General features: G+C 43.2%; 1 long non-coding RNA gene across 1 annotated transcript; it reads left to right on the forward strand.

Annotated features, from left to right (window-relative positions):
• The first annotated feature begins 7,527 nt into the window (after nt 1-7,527).
• Nucleotides 7,528-16,278, forward strand: LOC308410369. Its single transcript, XR_013974171.1, has 3 exons — nt 7,528-7,626; nt 7,906-8,039; nt 15,560-16,278. It is a non-coding gene; the product is annotated as an uncharacterized lncRNA (long non-coding RNA).

Below are 16,278 nucleotides of genomic sequence, written 5' to 3' on the forward strand. Positions count from 1 at the left end.
TTTGGCTCCCCACAGAACATGCCTCGGTGTGCAGGTGAAAAACAACGAGCTTCTTTTTACACACCACATCTTAACAAACAGACGCATATATGAAAGCTGAAGGAGCCCCTAACAAGCAGACTGCTAAAACTTCAGTATCATTTATTCATTTTATTATCATGTGGAAGAAAGGGGTCTAATGATAACATGGCAAAGACATTGATGGAAAACATATTTACAGACAAAGGTAGATGTTACAGTTAGCCAGCAATTCACTGTTATTACACAACATGACCCCGACATGTGAACACTCGTTCTTGTTCACATAATTCTCTGTGTTTTGATGGTAAGGCCTTCACCTTTGCCTTTCTGTGTAGCGTTTGCATGCTCGCCCTGTGCTTGTGTGGGTTTGCTCTTGCTTGACCTCAGCAGAGACGTTCACATTGAAGAAGCAGCTTTAAGAACCCTTAAAGAGCTCCGCCTCTGCCCGTGCTTAAGCCAGATACTTGCAGCTATCTATACTGCCAAGGCCTTGTCTTCTTTGGAAGTGATGCAGTGAAAGCTAAATTTGCTGGAAAGTGTTCAAAAAAGGGCCCTCAGGATGATCACCAGAAGCAGCGCCACACTACTGCAACTCCTGGCTCTTCAAAGGAGGGAACAGGCAGCTATTCAGCTGCTCAAAGACATGATACACACATAACATCCACTTCATGTCTTGCTCTCACAGTCAAGAGCAGATAATATAAAAAGACAAAGATATTACACACACACACAGTGTAGAACAAACAGGCTGAGAGCAGCAACCCTGCCTACAGCAATCCATCAGATGGTGCAACACAGAGTAGAAACACACAACAAATGGATAGCCTGGCAGAGATGGATAGATGTCTGTATGTGCCTGTTGTCTCTTCATGAGTAAGTGCATGGATGCACAGGGTAGGCTTGCCTCTAAACAAACAACAAGAAAATCTTACAGATGTTTTCTACTGGATTTAGGACTCTCTAATCATGGTTACTAAGATAAGATAAGATAAGATAAGATAAGATAAGATAAGATAACCTTTATTAGTCCCACACGTGGGAAATTTGTTTTGTCACAGCAGGAAGTGGACAGTGCAAAAGTTATGACGCAAAAATTAGAATACAATAAGAATAAATACAGTACACAACTGTACAGAATAGAATAAAATAAAATACTATATACAGTAGAATAAAATAAAATAAATATACAATAAGATAAAAATAGAATACAAATACAAATACTATATACAACTGAGTAAAAATACAACGATGACAGAAAGGATTATTGCACTTAGTATTATTGCACATGTATGGATGTGTGTGCTTGATCAGTTAAAGTCTTTATTATGGAGTCTGACAGCAGTGGGGAGGAAAGACCTGCGAAATCTCTCCGTCCCACACCGTGGGTGCCGCAGTCTCCCACTGAAGGAGCTGCTCAGTGCTGTTACGTCCTCTGACCTTCTGGCCTCTTCCTGGAACAGAGTTGCTCTCTTTCCCTCCCTCTCTGTTCCAGGTGACCACACCTGATTGCCACAGCTGAGCAGCATCATGACCCTTTGTGGAACAGCATATATAGCTCCAGCAAAGGCTTTCCTCTCTCTTTTGGCTACGAGCACTGAGAAGTGTGTGCCTGCTATTAGTGGTGTTTTGCTTTAGTTACTGTTGGAAGCCAAACGTGGCCTAGCTTGTGTCCTGTTTGCTACTCACGGTGCTTGGCAGACGTTTGGTGGGGGCTTCTGTGCCATTTCTTTTTTAATGTAAACCTCTTCTCCTGTTTTTTGCAGAGCAAGGGAGCTGAGGCATTGTACCTTTCCTTTGGTTTCACTTTACAGTGTTTACTTTTCTTTCCAGGAAGAGTGGAATAGTGGGGTTTACTGGTTTGGCTTTGGAGACCCAGAAGATGGATTTGTTTACTGTTTCCCTCCTACTTAAGTTAACGCTGTAAGGTCATTTTAAATAGTGTGTAAAGTTTATAAAATAAATATTTGATGTACAATTTATTCTTTGTAGTGTCAGCTTGTGTACAGCTTGTGCTATTGCCCTTGTCGTGTTACATCCCCCCCCAACAATCACAAACAGTGAAAATTTGCCATCTTACAATGTGATTGCAGCCATTCCCCAACTCTCTGTGAATGGGACTCATGGATATTGATCAGTGGTTGTTGATCAATGGTCATGAGAATTTGCATAATTAAGATGAAGGAACTGACCTCCCGGCCCATTGTTCCTTCAGTGGGCTGGTTTCAGTCATTATGCAAATGTCCTGTTTATAAGATTGAAGGTAAGATGGCGGACTACAGGAACCACCTGAGATTCAGCCTCAGATGCCGACAAAACAGGATTACTCCTAAAAGTCTGCAAATGAGCTCTTCAGTTAAAGGCTTCCAGGCAACAAAAATCCTCCAGAACGCACAGCATCAGTTGCTTAACGGGTGAGGCAAACAGATTTTACCATCGACATGGTAAAATCTCAAGAGGAGACAGAGACTGACAATGCTTTTAGATGAGAGTACTCTTAAAAAGGTGTTTGACTTTACTTATTAGACTCGTCTAGCACAGCACAAGAAGTCTAAGACCAGGCAACAAAGGAAGTTTGACTTACTTGTTGTACGTCGGAAACCACAGCAATATACAGAGAGTGTCCTCAGCGGCCAGAAGAGACAAGGATGCGACACGGAGGATGTGGACAAGTGGGTGAAGAATTTGTCTGACAGACAGCTTACCCAAACAGAGAAAAACATCCTTGCTAAAGGGTTGCATTTTGCTGTCACACCGAGACAAATCCCGCTAGTGGAGCTGATCACAGCCACAGAAACAGCAATTCCAAACAACAATATTGCAGAAGTGGAAGCAGAGCAACTACGGACGAAAGTTTCAGCCTGTCTCAGCAATGCAAAGCCCCCAGCATCCAACATCACCACGGAGGAGAGGAAGGCACTCACATCACTTAGTGATGACAACAACATTATCATCCTGGAGTTGGCTGTCCGACTGCGGTCTGGAGTGTGGGGCCTCCCTGCTGCTGCGGAGTCGGGGCGGTCTGCCTCCCCCCACCGCAGGGAAAAGGGTAACACCACCTGGGTCTGGGTGCAGTTCCCCCCTCCAGGGGCAAGGGCACCTAGACCCGGTTCGTAGAGTACGCTTGGGGAGTGTGATCGTGTGTACAGCGTCTCTTTATGTCTGTCTCCACGTTGGTTGAGTGTGGAGTAAGTGCATATGAGAGCATGAGGGTGGGAATGGATGTTTGTATCTGTGTGTGCCTGTATGTCTGTGTCTATATGTCAGGTTGGGTGTCAGGCGCCACCTCTCTGGGGACATCTCAGGCCCTCCAAGGTATGGAGGCCTATCTCCCCCCACCACCACTTCCCCTGCCAGTGGCGGACTCCCTCAGACATCGGTGCGTTGGTGGTTCTTTGTGTCCGGGGGTGGGCGTCCAGGTACACACCGGCTCACTCCTTGGCGGCCGCTTATCGGGGCCTGGAGCCTGGGGCTCGCTCGGGCCACTTCGGAGGTGGGGTGCCCCCGGCCTCTCGGCCTGGGGCTCGGTCACTCAGGCACGGCTGGCTGCCGGCGGAGCTCACGGGTGCGTCACTGCAACTCCCCCTGGCTTCTGCTCCATGGCTGCTGAGTGAGCCCTCATCTGGGACTCTCCTCAGCTCTTTCTGGGACAGTGGCGCGGCTGCCCCTCTGTTGGTCTTCCTTGGTCTCTTGTGTTCTGGGGGCCTCTGGATGTCTGGAGTTTCGATCTCCTCCATACCTGCTTCATGCCCTGGACGACGGGGCTGTGGCCCCCCCACACCCTCTAGCAGATCATTACATGAAGGAACCTTTTAAAAACAAGCGCGTCCATGCTCACAGGTGTACACACGGGTGATCACACCCACAAACTACACCCTTTTTGGCTCCTACCTCAAAGCACACTGTGTTCTGTTGATCTTATGTGCTGCACAATAATGTTTAACATTTAGTATTTACTGTCATATTCCCATATATCATTGTGATGTTGTTTATTCTATTACTCTTGTTCTCTTCTGCTTGTTTTCTTTTTTCTTTCTCAACAGGTGATCCAGGTGATTGATATATGCATTTTTTTTTTCTGCCCGTTCTGTTGGTTTTTGGTTTTTGCCCTTCTCCCCCGTCCCTCTTCTCAGCTGTTTCTCTTTCCCTCTTTCTTTCTCCCCTTCTTTCCCCCAGTCAAGTCTGTCCCGTATTCAGTAAGTGAAAATAAAATAAACAATAAAAGGTGAATCAAATGGACCATTACGGCAAGGCTGGGATGGTCAGTTTGGTAAAGTAAATCCGTTGGGCATCTTTCTTTGCCTTTAGACAACAATTCTGAGGGCAAAAGAGCCAAACGGGACAGGCAAAAGAAAAAAAGACAAGGAGGCGACACGGAGGATGTGGACAAGTGGGTGAAGAATTTGTCTGACAGACAGCTTACCCAAACAGAGAAAAACATCCTTGCTAAAGGGTTGAATTTTGCTGTCACACCGAGACAAATCCCGCTAGTGGAGCTGATCACAGCCACAGAAACAGCAATTCCAAACAACAATATTGCAGAAGTGGAAGCAGAGCAACTACGGACAAAAGTTTCAGCCTGTCTCAGCAATGCAAAGCCCCCAGCATCCAACATCACCATGGAGGAGAGGAAGGCACTCACATCACTTAGTGATGACAACAACATTATCATCCTGCTGGCAGACAAGGGTAGATGCACAGTATTGCTAAACCAGAAAGACTATCATGAGAAGATTTTGTCACTACTCAGTGATGAAAATACTTATGAGCCCCTGAAACGAGGCCCAGGAAGTGGTTACAGGAAGAGGGTGATAGACTGTCTGAAGCAGTTAAACCAAGACAAGGCTACTGACCGGACCTCATACCACAGGCTGTACCCAGGGGAGTCTACACCAAGTCTGTATGGTTTACCAAAGATACATAAACAGGGTGCACCTTTAAGACAGATTGTCTGCATGATCAACTCGGTCACCTATAACATCTCCAAGCTTCTGGCTTTGATCTTCAACCCGCTGGTGGGCAGCTCTGAACACCACATCCAGAACACCCTGGATTTTGTTGAGAAGGTGAGAGATGTCATTATGGAGGCGGATGAAACCATGGTCTCGTACGACGTTACATCTCTCTTCACTTGCATCCCAGTCACAGAAGCGTTGGAGGTAGTGTGTAAGAGATTACAGGACCACTCTCAGCACCGACCACGTGTGTTTGAACTGTGTCTTGATTCCACCTACTTCACATACAAGGGTCAGTTCTACAGGCAGAAACATGGGTGTGCCATGGGCTCCCCAGTTTCACCCATCATGGCCAATTTGTACATGGAAGAAGTGGAAAAGAGGGCTTTGCTCTCCTATCCTGGAACACCACCAAGGCATGGGTTCAGATGTACAACGCATCCACTTAACACACTGTTTGCTGCTACAGCTACACATGTTTCTTTTCCAACTATTTATTTATAAGTGACTTATGTATGTATGTATGTATGTATATATATGTATATATTGTACTATTCTTAGTTAGCGTATTGTCTGTCTTGTCTTAATGTTGGTTTAAAATGGAGCACTGTAACAAAAAATAATTTCCCCCAGGGATCAATAAAGTATTCTGATTCTGATTCTGATATGTGGATGACACCTGGGTGAAAATCAAATCTCAGGACGTACCACAATTCATAGATCACATTAACTCGGTGGACCAACACATCAAATTCACCAGGGAGGATATGAAAAGTGGCAGGTTAGCCTTCTTAGACTGTGAGATTTCCATCAGTAATGGAGGACATCTAAAAGCTGACGTGTACCGGAAACCTACACATACGGATCAGTATCTAAGGTTTGACTCTCATCATCCACTGGAGCACAAACTGGGCGTCATCAGGACGCTATAACACAGAGCGAACACCATCCCCACTGACACAGCAGCCAGGGAAGCAGAAGAACATCAAGAAGGCTCTGAGTAAATGTGGTTATCCCAGCTGGACTTTTGTCAGAGCTGGAAAAGCACCTAAAGAAAGCTCCAGCCGATCCAGGAGAGAAGGACAACCGCTGCCTAAGCAAAAACCTGCAGTGATCCCGTACGTGTCAGGAGTATCGGAGCAGCTGAGACACATTTTTTCTAAACACCAGGTCTCTGTGGCTTTTAAACCCCAAAACACGCTGCGCCAAAAACTGATCCACCACCAGGATCGGGTCCCCCGACACAAACAGAGTAACATAGTGTACGCTGTTAAGTGCCAGGAGGATTGGCAGGATTTATACATCGGGGAAACCAAACAACCTCTGACTAAGAGGATGGCACAACACAGAAGAGCCACCTCGTCAGGCCAGGACTCTGCAGTCTATTCACACCTACAGGCCAGTGGACACTCTTTCAAGGATGAGGATGTTCACATCCTGGACAGGGAGGAACGCTGGTTTGAATGCAGCCATTTACGTGAAAAGGGAAAGACCATCTCGGAATCGAGGAGGGGGCCTAAGGGTACATCTGTCACCATCTTACAATGCTGTGATTGCAGCCATTCCCCAACTCTCTGTGAATGGGACTCATGACCATTGATCAGTGGTTGTTGATCATTGGTCATGAGAATTTGCATAATTACGATTAAGGAACTGACCTCCCAGCCCAGTTGTTCCTTCAGTGGGCTGGTTTCAGTCGTTATGCAGATGTTCTGTTTATAAGATTGCAACCTGCAGCTGAGACTGAAGACGTCACCTGATGATGACGAAACGTTTCTCCCGCAAAACGCTACGTCCAGACGAACAGAAACAACTTTTGGAGAGTGAAAATTAAAGTTGTTCTGTACGACAACAATACATTGAACCATTCAACATCATCTGAGGTCTACACTGTGTGAGTACAAGGAAATAATTATTATAATATGATGTGTTAAATTTGTTTAGATCAGAGGAATAAGGAGGGATTGGTCTGTGTTTCAGTTTGGCTTAGCTGTAGCCTGAGAGTGTAATTGTTTAGAGAGAAAGGAATTTATGGACACTGGGGGTCTGCCTGCCTGCCAGGAGACAGGAAGCTACAGTTGGGGGTTGCTGATGCTGATGCTTGTACCTTTAATAAAAACTCATAATTGTTATAAACTTAGAAGTAGGTTTGCAGGAGACTCTCCACATGCTTATCTGTAAATGTAAGACAACAAGAGGCCAACGACCCAGTGGATGCAGAGTGGGGGTCTCGGTGTTTGTAATATGTTAACTCTGTTTTCTATGTTGTGTAGAGGAATTTGGTGTAGCTTGGGTGAGGAGATTACTTTTATGACCCCCAGGAAGTCACGTATGCAGAGACACACACAGTGCTTTGACTGTTACGACACACCCACACCTACATGCACACTCACTCACTCACTCACTCACTCACGTGCACTCACATAGACACACAGGCACGCGCACACGTGCTCGTGCATAAACACAGGCACAGAGCTTCCAGCACACCGTGGGGGTTTTATGATGGGGTCGCTTCTACAAAACTGTGTTTCACAGACAAAGCAGTGAAGATCTGCAGAGGGACACGTCTGCCCTTCTTAAATGACTGAGTCGGTGCCGTCTCTGGATGAGGAGGAATAAAAAGAACCGGGGTGAAACTGATTTCGCAACAACTGTGAGTCACTTTGTTTCAAATGAGGACATCTTAGAAAAGGCTGCCTTAGAGGGAAACGGTTTAAAATCGCCTTCGCTTGATGGGTCATGTTTGCTGTCTGGATGAACAAAGGCCATATGGGAAGTTACTACAAAGACACCCTCAAGAGTGTTCTTAGGTACAGGGAGGCTATCGTAGACTGAAGCTGTGTAGTTAATGAGATTAGCAAGTGTGGAGGGTTCTGGCTACACACAGGGTTTCAGGAAAAACACATGAATCCACAGTTCCTTCTCTCCTCAGATCTCTCACCAGACACAAGTTCCTCACCAGTCCTCCAAACAGTCTGCGCAGAAGATAACAGGGTAACTAACATCTGCAGGGAAAGGCAAACCACCACCTTGTGTAGACGCAGCAGATGAGATGATCAGGAACAGGTAAGCTCATTGCTTCCAGCAGCGTGGGAACTTAAAATATGTCCTCCAGATCCCTCTGAAACACAACAAACAAAGAGGAGAGCAAAAAGGGAGAGAGCGGTGAAAGTCCCAAACAGATTCCCCAAAGAGATTCTCCTGAACTCAGACCTGGTGACTGATGAAGTCACTGCGGTGATCATACCCAGTTTGACAGCATGAGACAACCTTTGCTTTGACATGGTACACTATCATGTTTGAAGTAGCCACTACAAAACCGTGAACTGTAACCATGAAGTGATTTCTGCAGTCAAAAACAACACAAACTTTGTTATTTAGATCACGTGTGATTGGTGTTAAAGCAGTCCACCAAGAAAATTTCTGAAAGCGCTGTAACTACGTTTAAGAATATAATCCACCCACTGTTATCATCTTCAATGCCCTGTACCAACACAGAGCAGAGCAGCTATCTGAACGCTACCCCAACAGAGGTCGATCATCTTGTTAATAATTTCACCTCCTCACTACGTACGACTCTGGATGCTGTAGCTCCTGTGAAAACTAAGGTCTCTAATCAGAAGTACCTGACTCCGTGGTATAATTCTCAAACACGTACCCTAAAGCAGATGACTCGTAATCTGGAGAGGAAATGGCGTGTCACAAATTTAGAGGATCATCATTTAGCCTGGAGAAATAGTTTTCTGCTTTATAAGAAAGCCCTCCGCAAAGCCAGAACATCTTACTATTCATCACTGATTGAAGAAAATAAGAACAACCCCAGGTTTCTCTTCAGCTCTGTAGCCAGGCTGACAAACAGTCAGAGCTCTGTTGAGCCAACCATCCCTTTAACGTTAACTAGTAATGACTTCATGAACTTCTTCACAAATAAAATTTTTCTCATTAGAGAAAAAATTACCAGTAATCATCCCACAGATGTAATATTATCTACAGCTACTCTTAGTACCATTGATGTTAAGTTAGACTCTTTTTCTCTAATTGATCTTTCTGAGTTAACTTCAATAATTACTTCCTCCAAACCATCAACGTGTCTTTTAGACCTCATTCCTACAAAACTGCTCAAAGAAGTCCTGCCATTAATTAATGCTTCGATCTTAAATATGATCAACCTATCTCTAATAATCAGCTATGTACCACAGGCCTTCAAGCTGGCTGTAGTTAAACCTTTACTCAAAAAGCATCTCTAGACCCAGCAGTCTTAGCTAATTATAGGCCAATCTCCAACCTTCCTTTATATCAAACATCCTTGAAAGAGTAGTTGTCAAACAGCTAACAGATCATCTGCAGAGGTTTATTTGAAGAGTTTCAGTCAGGTTTCAGAGCTCATCACAGCACAGAAACAGCTTTAGTGAAGGTTACAAATGATCTTCTTATGGCCTCTGACAGTGGACTCATCTCTGTGCTTGTCCTGCTAGACCTCAGTGCAGCGTTTGATACTGTCGACCATAATATCCTATTAGAGCGATTAGAACATGCTGTAGGTATTACAGGTACTGCGCTGCAGTGGTTTGTATCATATCTATCTAATAGACTCCAGTTTGTGCATGTAAATGGAGAGTCCTCTTCACACATTGAGGTTAATTATGGAGTTCCACAGGGTTCAGTGCTAGGACCAATTCTGTTTACATTATACATGCTTCCCTTAGGCAGCATCATTAGAAGACATAGCATACATTTACACTGCTATGCTGATGACACCCAGCTCTATCTGTCCATGAAGCCAGATAACACACACCAATGAGTTAAACTGCAGGAATGTCTTAAAGACATAAAGACCTGGATGGCCGCTAACTTTCTGCTTCTTAATTCAGATCAAACTGAGGTTATTGTACTCGGCCCTGAAAAGATTAGAAATATGGTATCTAACCAGATTCTTACTCTGGATGGCATTACCTTGGCCTCCAGTAACACTGTGAGGAACCTTGGAGTCATTTTTGACCAGGACATGTCCTTCAATGCACATATTAAACAAATATGTAAGACTGCTTTCTTCCATTTGCGCAACATCTCTAAAATTAGAAATATCCTGTCTCAGAGTGACGCTGAAAAACTAGTTCATGCATTTATTACTTCCAGGCTGGACGACTGTAATTCATTATTATCAGGAAGTCCTAAAAACTCCATGGAAAGCCTTCAGCTGATCCAAAATGCTGCAGCAAGAGTCCTGACAGGGACTAGAAAGAGAGAGCAGATTTCTCCTGTTTTGGCTTCCTGTTAAATCCAGAATTGAATTCAAAATCCTGCTCCTCACATACAAGGTCTTAAATAATCAGGCCCCATCTTATCTTAATGACCTTGTAGTACCATATCACCCTATTAGAGCACTTCGCTCTCGCTCTGCAGGCCTACTTGTTGTTCCTAGAGTATTTAAAAGTAGAATGGGAGGCAGAGCCTTCAGTTTTCAGGCCCCTCTTCTGTGGAACCAGCTTCCAGTTTGGATTCGGGAGACAGACACTATCTCTACTTTCAAGATTAGGCTTCAAACTTTCCTTTTTGCTAAAGCATATAGTTAGGGCTGGACCAGGTGACCCTGAATCCTCCCTTAGTTATGCTGCAATAGACGTAGGCTGCCGGGGGATTCCCATGATGCATTGAGTTTTTCCTTTCCAGTCACCTTTCTCACTCACTATGTATTAACAGACCTCTCTGCATTGAATCATATCTGTTATTAACCTCTGTCTCTCTTCCACAGCATGTCTTTATCCTGTCTTCCTTCTCTCACCCCAACCAATCACAGCAGATGGCCGCCCCTCCCTGAACCTGGTTCTGCCGGAGGTTTCTTCCTGTTAAAAGGGAGTTTTTCCTTCCCACTGTCGCCAAAGTGCTTGTTCATAGGGGGTCATATGATTGTTGGGTTTTTCTCTGTATCTATGAAGCGGCTTGAGGCGACTTTTGTTGTGATTTGGCGCTATATAAATAAAATTGAATTGAATTTAATACAGACACTACAGTGAGCATCACAACCATGTAACATATTTTTACACCATGAAACAAACGATTTTTCATATCATCATCTGATATAAATACAATTGAATTGAATTGAATTGAATTGAAAATTGTCCAAACTTTTATAATCCCAGCAGTATAACGGATCGTCAACACAAGGCAGTGTGGGTTGTTGTACTGTGGTACAATACTGTTGATTTTAAAGCCTCAGCAGAAATGCAGATTTCTCAGGCATGTCTGTGTTTCTCTGTGTTCAACTGTCATGTTTGATGAGCCTGAGATTATCTCAAGATTTATCTTGAGTTCCTGGGAGAGAGCGAAAGAGAAATAAAACTTACTTCACTCTGAAGTAAGGTTGGTACAAAACAAACATGAACCTAGTTAAAAAACATTTCATTACTACAGATGATCAGCAGATGGCTAATGAGCTCTATTAATGTTATGTGTCATTGACGAGTGGGGATTTCACAGGAATGAAGGAGTCGGATTCCCTCTGTTGGAATGAATGTGGAGCTAATGACAGACTGTTGACTGATCCAAGTGTTTTATCTCTTTCTACAGTGAACATAAAACACTACATGTACAAAGGCTAATGCATGCTGTGGAGCCCTGCTCTCAAAAACCTAGGTCCATCTTCATCGACTGAAGACTTCAGAAATAAGAGTTTTTAAGAAATTTAAGAAATACGTTTTTAGAACATGTTTAGCTCCATCTATCGTTTGCAGTAAAATAGTTTCCCCACTACACAGGCTCTCCTCACTGACGAGTCTTTTGTTTTGGCTTCTTAAACTGGCCCCTGGTCTCCTCTGAGTGTTGTGGTGATGATGCCAGACAGCAGCATAATCTGTAAACTCAAACTAGCCCACCAGCAAAGGTTTCAGCAAAGTCACTCAAACCCTACCCCATAACCTGATGTCAACATTAAGTGACCTGTGCTATTGTTTATTAATAACAACAACAACAACAACAACAACATTAATAATAATAATAATAATAATAATAATAATAATAATAATAATAATAATAATAATAATAATAATATAGATGCACTGTAAGCTTAGGAAAAATGAGGACAACATATGACAGATTTTTTTTTTATCTGCTTTTGTTTTTAATGCAAAAATAAAAAGCAGGTCTATCATCTTCTAAGTGTAGTTTGTGCTTTAATTAAGAACGGAGGATTTCTTCTCCTCATTTGGATAATGATACGGCGCTGGCTGTTCTCATAAAAACGACTCTTTTAGAAGAACTTGGGCTTTGAGGGGAAAGTCTGCTTTCATCTACTGTAGATGAACATGCAAAAATAGAAATGGAACATGAGGATGGGCCACTGACAAAGCCACAAACAAATAAAAGCATCCAGTGGAGCCTGAGAGGAAGCCGAAAGGGAGGAATTGATGTCTGTTTCTGTTTTGAGCACTTCCTATCTGTGACTCACCAGGATCACTGAGAGAGCTGCAGCTCCCACCAGACTTCAAGACTTCTGATCTGTTGGGTATTTTTATTTTTACCCTTTTTTTCCAAGGATAAAAGTAAAAATTATGGTAATTTTATGTGGGAAGGTCACTGCACATCGAATCATTCTCAAATCACTCTTGAAGCACGGTTCATTAGGCTTTTCCTCCCACTCATCCAACCACCCACCCGATACTCATACACAGACACACAGTGAACATACCAGCGAATATTTTTCAGCCAATTTACACAAAAAGGAGGAGAAATAATCTGCTCAGTTTATTATTTTGGATACAAGCCGATGCTGAAATTACTCTGATGTAAAAAGGGATGGTTACTGTGGGCAGGGACGGGAAACTGTCTGTTAATCTGTTGCAAGGCTCATTGTTCATTAGCTGCTGAAAGTCATTCTCAATAACTCAATAACCTGTAACACTGGTTCTCATGTGGCACATTTCTACTGACAGTGAAGTGCTTTCTATCCCACGTTCACACACACCATCACTCTAGCAAACACGTTGGAAGAGTTCAGCATCTTGCCCAAGAACACTTTGGCATGCACAGTGGAGCAGCCGGGGATCAAACCACCAACCTTCTGATTAGCAGATGACCCGCGCTAACTCTCGAGCCACCGCCACCGGAATTAAGATGAAGCTGTGCAACCTTGACAGACAGGTTTTCTTACTTTTTCACTTACTTTAAGTGATGCACTCAAGTGCTTTCGAGTTTCAAGATGCTGTTTTCAAGTGTTTTGAATTGAAGCACAATTTAAAAGTAAAATGTTACGTTTACAGACTGTTAGTATCAATAACATGGTTATTTTTGGCTGACGAGTTCTCTGACCTGCTGGAATGAAACGGGTTTGTGTGGTTCACGAAATTCCAAATAAATTCAAATATGGCACTTTTGAAGTCCTTAAACACGCGTGCTGTGCAGTCATTCCATCTCTATCCTAATAAGGGCACACACATAATCTTTCTTTTAATTATTAATCGTTATCATTATTAATGTTATTATGGTCCAGCAGAGGTAGCACATTCACTGTCTGCCACTGTTGGCCCTACTGCCTCCACAGAGCTGTTTCCAGAATATGAGGTTCAAGCAGTCTGTGGACCATCAGCCAGCTGTGCTGAAAGTGAAGTTATACTGATTGCTGAAGTGAAACTTCTGAGTTCTGGTTGAATCTTGACAAACTTTGGAAATGAACTTTTGGCAAACACTTAAATCATCCACTTCCAACAACACATCCGAGGTGGCTGAAAATCCCTACAGTTCCCATCTACATGGGTGGCTACATCTGTGGGGCCATGAACCCGATTAACAAATCTAAAATCCAGAGTGCACTTCACAGATCACAGAAGAATAAAATGCAACGAGCCAGACTCACCATGGCTTCTGCTCTCACGTTCTGGCTGCTTGACACTAAGGATACCACGCGTGTTTGCTTCTCTCGTGTGAAATCAGAGACATGTATGTTAGTTTATCATGTTAATATCACTGTATATAGTGAGATGGCAAAAACAGCAAACAAAGGAAAAATGAATACATATATTTATCTACGTATTCATTGTATAAGACAAAAATAATCAGTATCCAGTCCATGTTTATTTATAGAGCACACGAAAAACCCAAAACAACACATTAAAAGTCACAAAACCACAGATTAATCAAAGGGGGGAAAATAAATAACAATAATAAATAAATAAAGGTATAAATAAAAAAAATAGAGAACAAAGTGTACTATAAATAAAACAGTTTCAGCTCTCGTAGGTCCCCGTGATGTGTGGGTGTGTCTTATCCAGGAGCTGAGCTGCCACCCATTTCTCCTGAGGTGGCAGCTCCCAGCTGACGTTACTCAGTGATCAGCCACCCAGCAGTATGTTACTGAAGCGCTGCTCACTCAGTAAGTAGGTCAGTCCCGGGTGGTGAGCAGCAGTGGTGGATTCTGTGTGTATTAACTGGGATTTGTGTTTTCTTTGGGCTGCTTGGGAGGAGCTGCTGATTTCTAAGTGTAGCTTTAATTTGACTAAAGTCTTCGTTTGTTTGGTTTAATTAGCAGTGTTCCCACCTCTTTGAGCTCTTTAAAAAAACAAACCTTTGGCTTTTTCGTTTCCCTGTCATACCATTGGTACTCCTGTCATTCCCTAGCGCTTATTTTGGGGCATGTAGCACTAAACTGATTATATATCGTTTTTAAAGAAACTTAAAACTGACTAGAAGCTAACTCTGTTAATACTGCTAAAATGCCTTTTAGAAAATGTGTTTTCAAATTTGATTCTGTTTAAAATCAAATCCACCCTAATATGGAGGAGGAGCTTATTCCATTATTTGGAGGCCACAAGAACAAAAGCTCAGTCCCCCAGGTGTTTCCATCATGACATGGGAGCAACAAACAGCTGGTCAGCTGATCTAAGTTGGAGACAGACCACTTAAAAGCAAACCTGTGTAAAGACTGAAGACAGGGGTCATGTGCTCACATGTGAGTGTCTCTGTTAGCAAATGAGCAGCAGCAGCTTTCTGAACCATTTGTAAATGTGATCGTGAGGCCTGATCAACGCCAACATAAAGTATATTGCAGTGATGAAGGCAAGTTGTCACAAATGCATGTAAAACTAAATTAACTAAAGTTAAAATGCTTGCATTTAGAAAGCCCCCTTTTCTCACTGTTATTCGCTTGTTCATTTTAAGAACTGTTTCAACTTTCACCCCACGATCGGAAGCACGTGGTTTAAACAGGATCTGGGGAAGCTTTGAAAAAGGTCTGAAATTTTACAGCAAAGAGGCATTCGGACCTCAGGGGGTTCCACTGCCTGTGTAAAAGTTACAGGTACATCATTAAAAGTCAGGGATGAAATGCTCTACAGTCAGCTGTTAAAGGTAATACAGGGTGGGCCATTTATATGGATACACCGTAACAACATGGGAATGGTTGGGGATATTAAAGTCCTGTTTGTGGCACATTAGTATATGTGAGGGGGCAAACACCTCAAGATGGGTGGTGACCATGGTGGCCATGAAGAAGTCGGACATCTTGTTGGTAATGTCACAAGAAAACAATGGTGTGCTTGGTTTCAACGTAACTTTATTCTTTCATGAGTTATTTACAAGTTTCTCTTTGTTTACAGCCATTGATATGTCGAAGAGGTTAACACGTGAGGAGCGGATGGAAATTGTGTTGATATCTGGTGAACGCAGTAACCGGGTCATTGCAGCAGATTTCAATGCAAGACACCCTACGAGACCACCCATCTCCCATGCTACAGTTAGCAAACTGCTTGCTAAGTTTCGTGAAACTGGTTCAGTGTTGGATTTGCCAAAATGTGGATGCAAGAAAACTGTCACTAATGAAGAAACATCAGTGGCTGTCCTAGCTTCATTCAGCGTAGCACTCGCCGCATGTCACTGGAGAGTGGCATTAGTCGAACATCCCTTCGGCGGATATTAGCTACTCACAAATGGCACCCTTACAAACTCCAGCTACTGCAGCATCTCAGCGAGGATGACCCAGATCGGCCACAGAATTTGCAGAATGGGCAAAACAAAAACTGGAACAGGAAACTCAGTTCATGCAGAAGATTTTGTTCAGTGATGAGGCAAACATTTATGTGAATGGTGAAGTTGACAAACAAAACCACCGCTATTGGTCTGACACCAACCCACATTGGATGGATCCCTCCAAGACTGTTGGAACAACAAAAGTGACGGTTTGGTGTGGTATATGGGGTAAAACAATAGTGGGTCCATTCTTCATCAATGGAAACCTCAAGGCCACTGCATATTTGAAATTGCTACATGATGACGTGTTTCCCTCTTGAAACTCATGAAAGAATAAAGTTACGTTGAA

This window comes from Rhamphochromis sp. 'chilingali' (assembly GCF_963969265.1).
Source record: "Rhamphochromis sp. 'chilingali' genome assembly, chromosome: 14".
Lineage (NCBI taxonomy): Eukaryota > Metazoa > Chordata > Actinopteri > Cichliformes > Cichlidae > Rhamphochromis > Rhamphochromis sp. 'chilingali'.